A 7,908-nucleotide genomic window follows, 5' to 3' on the forward strand; every position below is an offset into this window, starting at 1 on the left:
AACTTGGGCAATTGATGCATATACATACTGTGTGATCACATTATTAGTTATTTATTTATTTTTTGTTGGAACTGGTGATTGAACTCAGGCCCTTGCGCTTACCAGGGAAGCGCTTATTCCACTGGGCCACCTCCCCGACCCCACATTATTATTTTAAACCATACAGAAATAAATTTATACTAAGTCAGGGAAACATTCTGAATGGATGGGTGCTTGACATATCCAAATCTAAAACTATAGATTATGGACATATAGTTAGTAAGTTTGTTAAGTTACTTTCTTCAATAATAAGTATAGTTAAATAAAAGTTTAATAATTTTTGTGCAAATCATGTGATCTGTGCCTTGGTTTTCTTGCTTTCCTGCTTACTTTCTAGAAAGAATAATAGTAAAGATGTTTAATGACTATTAGTTTTATATATATATATATGCATATATATAAATATTTAAAAACAATTCTTAAATACTATCTCTTATTTCCTGTGTAAACTAAATTACATGGAACTGTAAATATGCTTGCCAAAATATGTGTCACAGCAAAATGATTAATTTAGTCATCTAATTTCTAAATAACTGTTGGTTTGTGAAAATTGTTGGCTTCATCTTTTGAGTAGATCTGGCACTAGCTCAGTGATCCTATGAGTCAGCGTGATTTCTCACAGGTAATTATATCCAATTCTTCCAGGATTTTCCTTCTTAAATTGATAGTAACTGGGTGATTTATAACCCTAATAAATGCAGAATTTCTTTCAGTGGTATTGTTCATTCTTGCTCAGTTTCTTCTAACCTAAGCAAGTGTGGTAAGTTTTTCTCTGCCTTCTAATTACTGTCTGACATTTTTACAGACTCAGTATTTTCATTCCTGTCTGTCATTGGCATGTCTCGTTGAAGTAGCTCAAGTGAGATCTTTCAGAGCAGAAGAGAGGCATTAGGGACACAACTGACAGAACACAAGTTGCTGCTCTGATGTACGTTTCTGTGCTTCGGTTTCCTTATCTGTTAAATGAGGGCTGTAATGCTACCTAGAGTCAAACTCTCTGAGGAGCTGCCCTATATTACTTTTTTTTTGAGACAAGATCTTGCTGAGTCACTAAGTTGCCTAGGTTGGGCTCAAACCTTTAGTCCTCCTACCTCAGCCTCCCAGTGCTGGAGTTAGAGGAACGCACCATGATGTCTCGCTGAGACGCCTTCAATAACTTGAATTCTGACACTCCATGGTTGGCAGTTTGCTACTGTCCTTCCTACCTTAACTCTTAAGCAAGCCCTGAGTAAAGTCCTTGTCTTATCACTAGAGTATGAGGTCAAGGTGCTCAGCAGTAGCTTCATCTGAAGAGTGAGGATGGGGAGGGCCCAGCATCTCCCCCTCCCTAGAGTTCTTACACTCAAGCTGGACCTGCTGCTGACAGTGCAGAAGGCTGCTGGAAAGGCAGCCACGGTCTCGAAAGCCGCAGCGAGCTTTGGGGCCCATCATGCCCAGGTGGACTTGGAAGGTTAGACAAACACTCCAGGTGCGCCAGCCCAGTCTCTGGAGGTGCTTGAAGGAATCAGTGGCCCTGGCTACAGGACAGTGAACCCACCGGCCAGGATCTTGGAGGTGTGATGTGTCAGAAATGTATCTTCCTACTATTGAATGAGGGGGAGGTTTGGTCTCCGGTGCCAAGGGGGTGCAGTAGAGGTTGCTATGGCAGCAGAGGAGGAGTGGGGAGGGCACAGAACACTGTAATGTACCGCAAATCTACAAATAGCTCAACGCTTGAAGAACACCTAAGACTTCATCCGTGTATTCCTTCTGTACAGCTCCTCTAGTCACTAAAACTCTCATGAAGATTAAAAACATTTTTATGCATGTTATACATAAAAGATATTTAAAAGTGCCTGGGACCGAGTCAGTAATCAGGAAGTATTATTATTATTATTATTATTATTATTATTATTAGCTTCTTTCTTAGAGCAGATAAAATTGTTTTATTAAAGCATGACAGTGAGCAAAGCAAGATGAAAATCAGGCTAATTTTTGGGGACCTTTATGCTTCTTCGTATCATATTGTAGCTGAAAGACCATATCCCCCCAGGGTTTTTCTTTTATTTTGGTATGAGTTGATTTGACATTACTCAGAGAAACCGAGACTGCCTTTTGGCATTAATAATGCTAATGCTTGCTGGGGGATTCATGTCAGTCTGATTTTCATGCCTGGCTATAATATTTTTTCTTTCCTCAACACTGGCCTTAACAAGCCGCACATGTAGAAGAGACTTAATAAACATTTGTTGAATGACTCCATGTATGCCAAGGGCCTATTATGGCTGGATGCAACAAAAGACACCTAGTATCAAGTCAAGTGTGTTAATTCAGAAAAGGGAAAGAGAGGAGTAGGTTGGGTTATATGTATATTGGCCTCAGAGAGATGCTTTGTGCTAAGGTATTAGGTGTACCTATACTTGTCTTGAAAATAGTGTTCTTTACAAGCAGGGGAAGAAGAGGATGTGGGGATTAGTAACAAGGGAGGGAGAAAAGAGAAGAAGCCCAGAACACAGTAAAATCCAGTGCTCTGAATCAACATGTCACACATTCTTGGAGAACAAGCTTTAATTTTTCTGTCTCAACCTGGCGCTCGGATCCTGATTCCTTTCAGCATCAATTCCACAGGCAATAGGAAAGCCTGTGACATTGGAGCATCTACTTAAACTTCTGTTTATAAAGGTAGTCTAGTCATCCCAGGGGATGGATGGATCCTTCAGTTATATGAAATCATTGTTTTCTGAAATATCATGGCTCTATTCATGTTTTTGACATATTCTTCCAATTGGGATATATAGTGTTCAGAGCTCTTGTATTTGGAAGCTGGAAGAAGGGTCTAGACTTGGAAATAGTGTCTTGGTTTCACTGTTGTTTCTTTCTTTTTTTTTTTTTTTTAAACTAAAGCTATATGAAGCTTGTGGATTAAACAATGCATTTCTAAATTTAAAAATAATAAAAAAGTAGTTTTCTTTCTTCTCAGGTGCCATAAGAGCTAGGGGTACAAGGGCTGCTTGCCTCGCTGCCCCAGGGGTGATTATCTGCCTCAAAAGACTGGAGCTGTCTACCTAGGCTGCCTGGGGAATAAACAGTCTCATTATGAAACTATTACCCATGGACTCACATCTCTTGTCTTTGACACCACTTTTCTCCTCCTTCACTTCATCTAGTAAAACATTTTCCAATCATTGTTCGGTGGTAAGATGTTTTCAAGTCAATGTCTTGTCACTTCCTGAGAATTGAAGTTCTATCTAGTTAGTGTTTAGAACAGTGCCCGCCTGTCATGGGAGGTAGTAAACCCATGTTCGTTCATTTGAATCGGATGTTGCTGTCCTGGCTCTTTTCCTGCACCTTTTCATTTCTCTATGGGTATTTTTTTTTAACCTGCTTCTGGGACCTCCCAGCTCACAGTCCTTTACCCTCGACAGATCTATGCAAAGTTTTACTGATAGGACTGGAAAGTAAACAGCTGGTATGGCCACTGGCCTCTAGGCAGGCAGCAGGGAAAGGCAACGTAGACAGAACCTATAACTATGGGACTTCACCAAAGACAGAGGAATTAACTTTATTTTATTTTTTTTCTTGAGTGAATCCATGGTTATTGTTAAATAAGTTATAAATACAGTTTTGTTTTTGGGCATGAATTGTGGTTTATATAAATCTATAATCTTAAAACATTACAAAGTGAATATTGAGGTCTGCAGATTAAAAATTTTCCTTTAACTTTGTTTTTCCACAGAATTTTGTGCGTCATCACTGGGTGCACAGGCGCCGGCAGGAGGGGAAATGTAAGCAGTGTGGTAAGGTAAGGGTCCAGCCACCCACCTCGCAGGAGGCTGCTCCGGCCTTCAGGGGCACGAGCTAGAGGACTCCTAACCCTAAGCTCATCCATACATCAATTCTTTTCTGAAAGGCATTATTTCTCCAAATCACCTTTTTGTAAGAAGTCATTTTTTTGGGGGGGGGTACTTGAGATTTGAACTCAGGTCCTTGCACTTGCCAGGCAGATGCTGCATGAAGAAGTATTTTGATTGTTCTCAAAACACATCGCAGGGGGCAGTTGCCTTAGAAATTAGTACCCTTTGACAGCCTTAAATTTTATTGATTGTTGAGTTTTGGCACATACGTTTTCCTATTTTGTTCAATTCCTTCGTGAGGAATGCTGTCTTGTGGAGCACGTTTGATCAGTCCTCGTGATGTGGAGCAATACCACTTCTGCTGCTATGTAATGGTCAGCATTTATTCTCCCGGCATAACACTGAGCAGAACCACTCGGAGGACAATGTGGCCAGGACCCGGGAATACATTTCTCTCTCCAAACCTTCCCAGTTTCTTAGCAGAGAGGCTTTCATCATGGCTGATCCTTTGGTGTGTGTTTCCTTTCTTTTTGATTGAAGATCCTCCAGGAGGTAGTAGAAAGAGTAAGAGGGGGATGGATTGGGGCACAATGAGTACAAGTTTAAACTCTCTGCCTTTGCATTTACTGACTTGGCTTATAGCCTTAGACAGTGTCCAGAGATCAACTTCTAAGAATTTTAGGGTTTGCTGGAAAGGTTAGACTGGCGATGAGTCACATTATTGATGACTTTTTAAAATAATCATGTGAGTCCTTGCGTTAAGCTTTGAGGTGAGCTGACAAACACAGAGCTTTTAATTATGGAGGGATCCAAGGAAACTTGGGCAGCATGGGGTAGGGTTGTGGGCAATGAGTGAGAATTGGAAACATTGCATTGATTTTGGTGTTTGCCTCATTCTGGGGAAGAAAATACCATGCTGCCATGACTGGTGACCAGCTCACAAGAGCTAAGTCTTGGAAATAGCCTCTCCGTCCATCGACAGATAAATGCATAAAGGAGGTGTGGCATTCATACTCACTGGAGTCCCACAGCACCATAAAGAAGAGCACATTTGTCTCATTTGTAGGAGAATGGACACTCCTGGAGAGCATAGTGCTGAGTAACATGAATAAGATGAAGAAGCTGAACTAGCGCATGGTTTGTTTCATATGAGAAACGCCAGTGAGTTGTTTAAAGAGCAAGACACAGGATAGGTGAGAAGAAACAGGGAGGGGGGTAGACCTTTTGGAGATGGGAAGCATTTCTAGGGATGAAGAGAGAAGGAAGGGATGGGAGCGGGAGCGCAAATAACAAGGATAAGGTGGGCATGTGTGCTGACTCCCCACGATGAACGGACTCATCCTGTTTTGCAAATATTTACTAATTTAAAAGTTTTCCTGCTGCAGGCTGCATAAGCAAGACAAAAGACACAGTCCTCCTCTGACACTGGACCTGTGTTCTCCAGGTCAGCCCAGTGGCTCTTGTTTTAGATGGGCAAAATAGGTTGAAGCGAGAAGAAGAAGAGAAGAGGGATGGGAAGATTTTTATTTGCCATTTTATACAGATGGGAGGGACAGTGTTGTACTGTCCTATGATCTTCCTGCTTGGTCCATCTGTCTCTTCTGTGGTGCTGCTTTTTGGATAATATATCTAATTATATTAATATATAATATATAATTTGAGAGAGAGAGAGAGAGAGAGAGAGAGAGAGAGAGAGAGAGAGAGAGAGAGAGAGAATACATATCTATTTAGGCTGTAGGAAGGACCCGGATGAATAGATTCTTTTTTTCTGAAAATGACTTCACAGGAGAGCTTAGTACTTGGAACCATCTCAGCCATCCAATCCATATGGATTATTTGGAATAATTTTATTTTTAAAAATTCATCAGTGCTGTGCATTTTGTGACAAGTGTTCTCTGGTGGTGTTCATGCTCCTCATGCTGGCGTGGTCACCTTGGATCCTCACATCTGATTGCGGTGGCCCTGTCCCTCACCTGGTGTGCTCAGAGAGCCATGTGGGGTTTCTGATGGCTCTCTGCTCATGAGGGTCATCAGGGGAGCCATCCCTGCTCTTCGCACAGTTCCCACAGTGTAGTGCTGTTCTGTCCATCTCCTGTGTTCTTGCTGTAGCTGCACATGAATTCGTAGACTCAAGCAGTTAAAGGGTGGGAGGTCTTACACCCATGTGTCCTTGAGGGACCCCTCTGCATGCCAGCTTCTACCTCAGACTAGAGGATCACTGAAGACTTCATTTCTGTTTAAACATAATCTGACTGAAAACTCACTCCAAACTGTGGTGCTCTTGTAATTTTATACTTTTTAATTTAACAATATAGTGATTATTTCCAGTGATTTTCCCTTGAGCCTTACATGTGTTTATCTAAATGCATGTGGTGGCGAGCACGAGAGATACTTGATTTCTCAGTTCATTAGCATTAGTGTAATAGCTTGGAGCTTTGCGTTGTTGTCACTGATGGTCCTATATTGTAGAGGCAGAGTTGAAGCAGGAAAGAGAAGAAAAATTCACGCTTAGGACTGGCGAGATAGCTCAGCAGACTAAGCACCTGCTTAGGTAAGCGCAGGGACTGGGATTCAATCCCCGGCGCCACATGAGGTGCTGACCCTGTCTCCAGGTGTGCTTAGTTGGCCACCAAATCTGGGCATGGTGGCGCGTGCCTGTAATCCTAGCATTGGAGAGGCTGAAAACAAGAGGATCATTATGAGTCTGAGCTGTGTAGTGAGACCCTGTGCCAAATACATAAAAGAGAAAAGACACATTCACATTTGAGTTATGTAATTTGATGCGATTTTAATAAATTGAATACTTAAAATGTGTGACTAGAAACTGGGGATGGCAAGGGTCCTGGTCAGGCCAGTCTGTAGCGCCTGATTTACACAGACCTTTCCCACAAGGGTCCTGGTCAGGCCAGTCTGTAGCGCCTGATTTACACAGACCTTTCCCACAAGCTGCGACCCTTAGCCACAAGACATTGCCAGTGTGAGGAGCTCTTTCAGTTGGCTGGTAAATGGGTGACTTTGGCTTCGACCTCCAGTGGGCAAACTCAATCAAAACCAGAGCTCCAGGGACTCTACTGAGGCATTCTGTTTTGTAACAGGACAGAGGATAAAAGAAGATGAAGGGTGGAGAAAAGAGACAGATGATTTTTACTCATTGCTGGTTCAAAATAGCCAACACCCAAAATTAAGGAAGGAAAGGTTCATTTAACTCAGTTACTGGAGGTTTCGCTCCATACTCAACTGGCTCCAGGGAAGAGTAGCACAAGGCAAAGGAAGCAGTTCATGGCAGAAGAAAACAGCAAAGAGCAGAGGAAGGAGCAGCAGCTGCCGCATCTATCACGCCTCTCTCTCTTTCTTCCATGTCTACTGCAAAGACCAGAGCTTCTCCAAGGAAGTGGCTGTGGCTGCGAAGATCAGAGCTCCTCTGAGGAAGTGGCTCACAAAGCTTTCCTCAACCCCTTTATCTACCCTCTAAGTGTTGAATCACTCTATGGCAGGAAGGTGGGGTGTGGAATCCGCTAGCAGATCCAGCCAAGCCTTCAGCTTCCTAAGCTGACAGAATTAAAAATTAAAACTGAGGCCTTAAAACAAAGACTTATTCATCAAAACTAATAATGAATCCACTACACCTTAACATAAACCCATCACGTATTAATATAAATTAAATTATTTTATGAAAATAACTTTTTCAAAATAAAAAAGTAAAACAAAAAATAAAAAACAAGAGGCTGATGAGATCCAACCATCACACACACAGTGTAATGCAAATTTGCCTTCATTCAGTGGCGAAAGGTAGAATGCATAATTATTCTGCAAACCAGTCTATAAATCCTTCTTACTAAATCTGCACACTGGATTCATAGCCAAAATTGACTCAGCATTGGAATGTCTACAATACTTTAAAAATATCAATATACTAAGAAAAAATGATTATCACTAATTCAACTTTTATCCTTTACAGAGCCAAGTATCCAGACCTAGGAATTTGGAAATTGTGAAAATGTTTGTAAATTACATCTTGGATATTTAAGTAAATTTA

The 7,908-nt window shown here is 41.5% G+C and overlaps 1 protein-coding gene across 1 annotated transcript in view; it reads left to right on the forward strand.

The window, feature by feature from the left end:
• Positions 1-7,908, forward strand: part of Dgki (diacylglycerol kinase iota) — a 306,437-nt gene that overhangs the window by 28,724 nt on the left and 269,805 nt on the right. Inside the window, exon 4 of the mRNA XM_023712766.1 lies at positions 3,755-3,820. The gene's annotated coding sequence lies outside the window, so the exon portion shown is untranslated. The remainder of the gene's footprint in view (positions 1-3,754; positions 3,821-7,908) is intronic.

This window comes from Octodon degus, unplaced genomic scaffold, assembly GCF_000260255.1.
Source record: "Octodon degus isolate 3935 unplaced genomic scaffold, OctDeg1.0 scaffold00027, whole genome shotgun sequence".
NCBI classification, from domain to species: Eukaryota; Metazoa; Chordata; class Mammalia; order Rodentia; family Octodontidae; genus Octodon; species Octodon degus.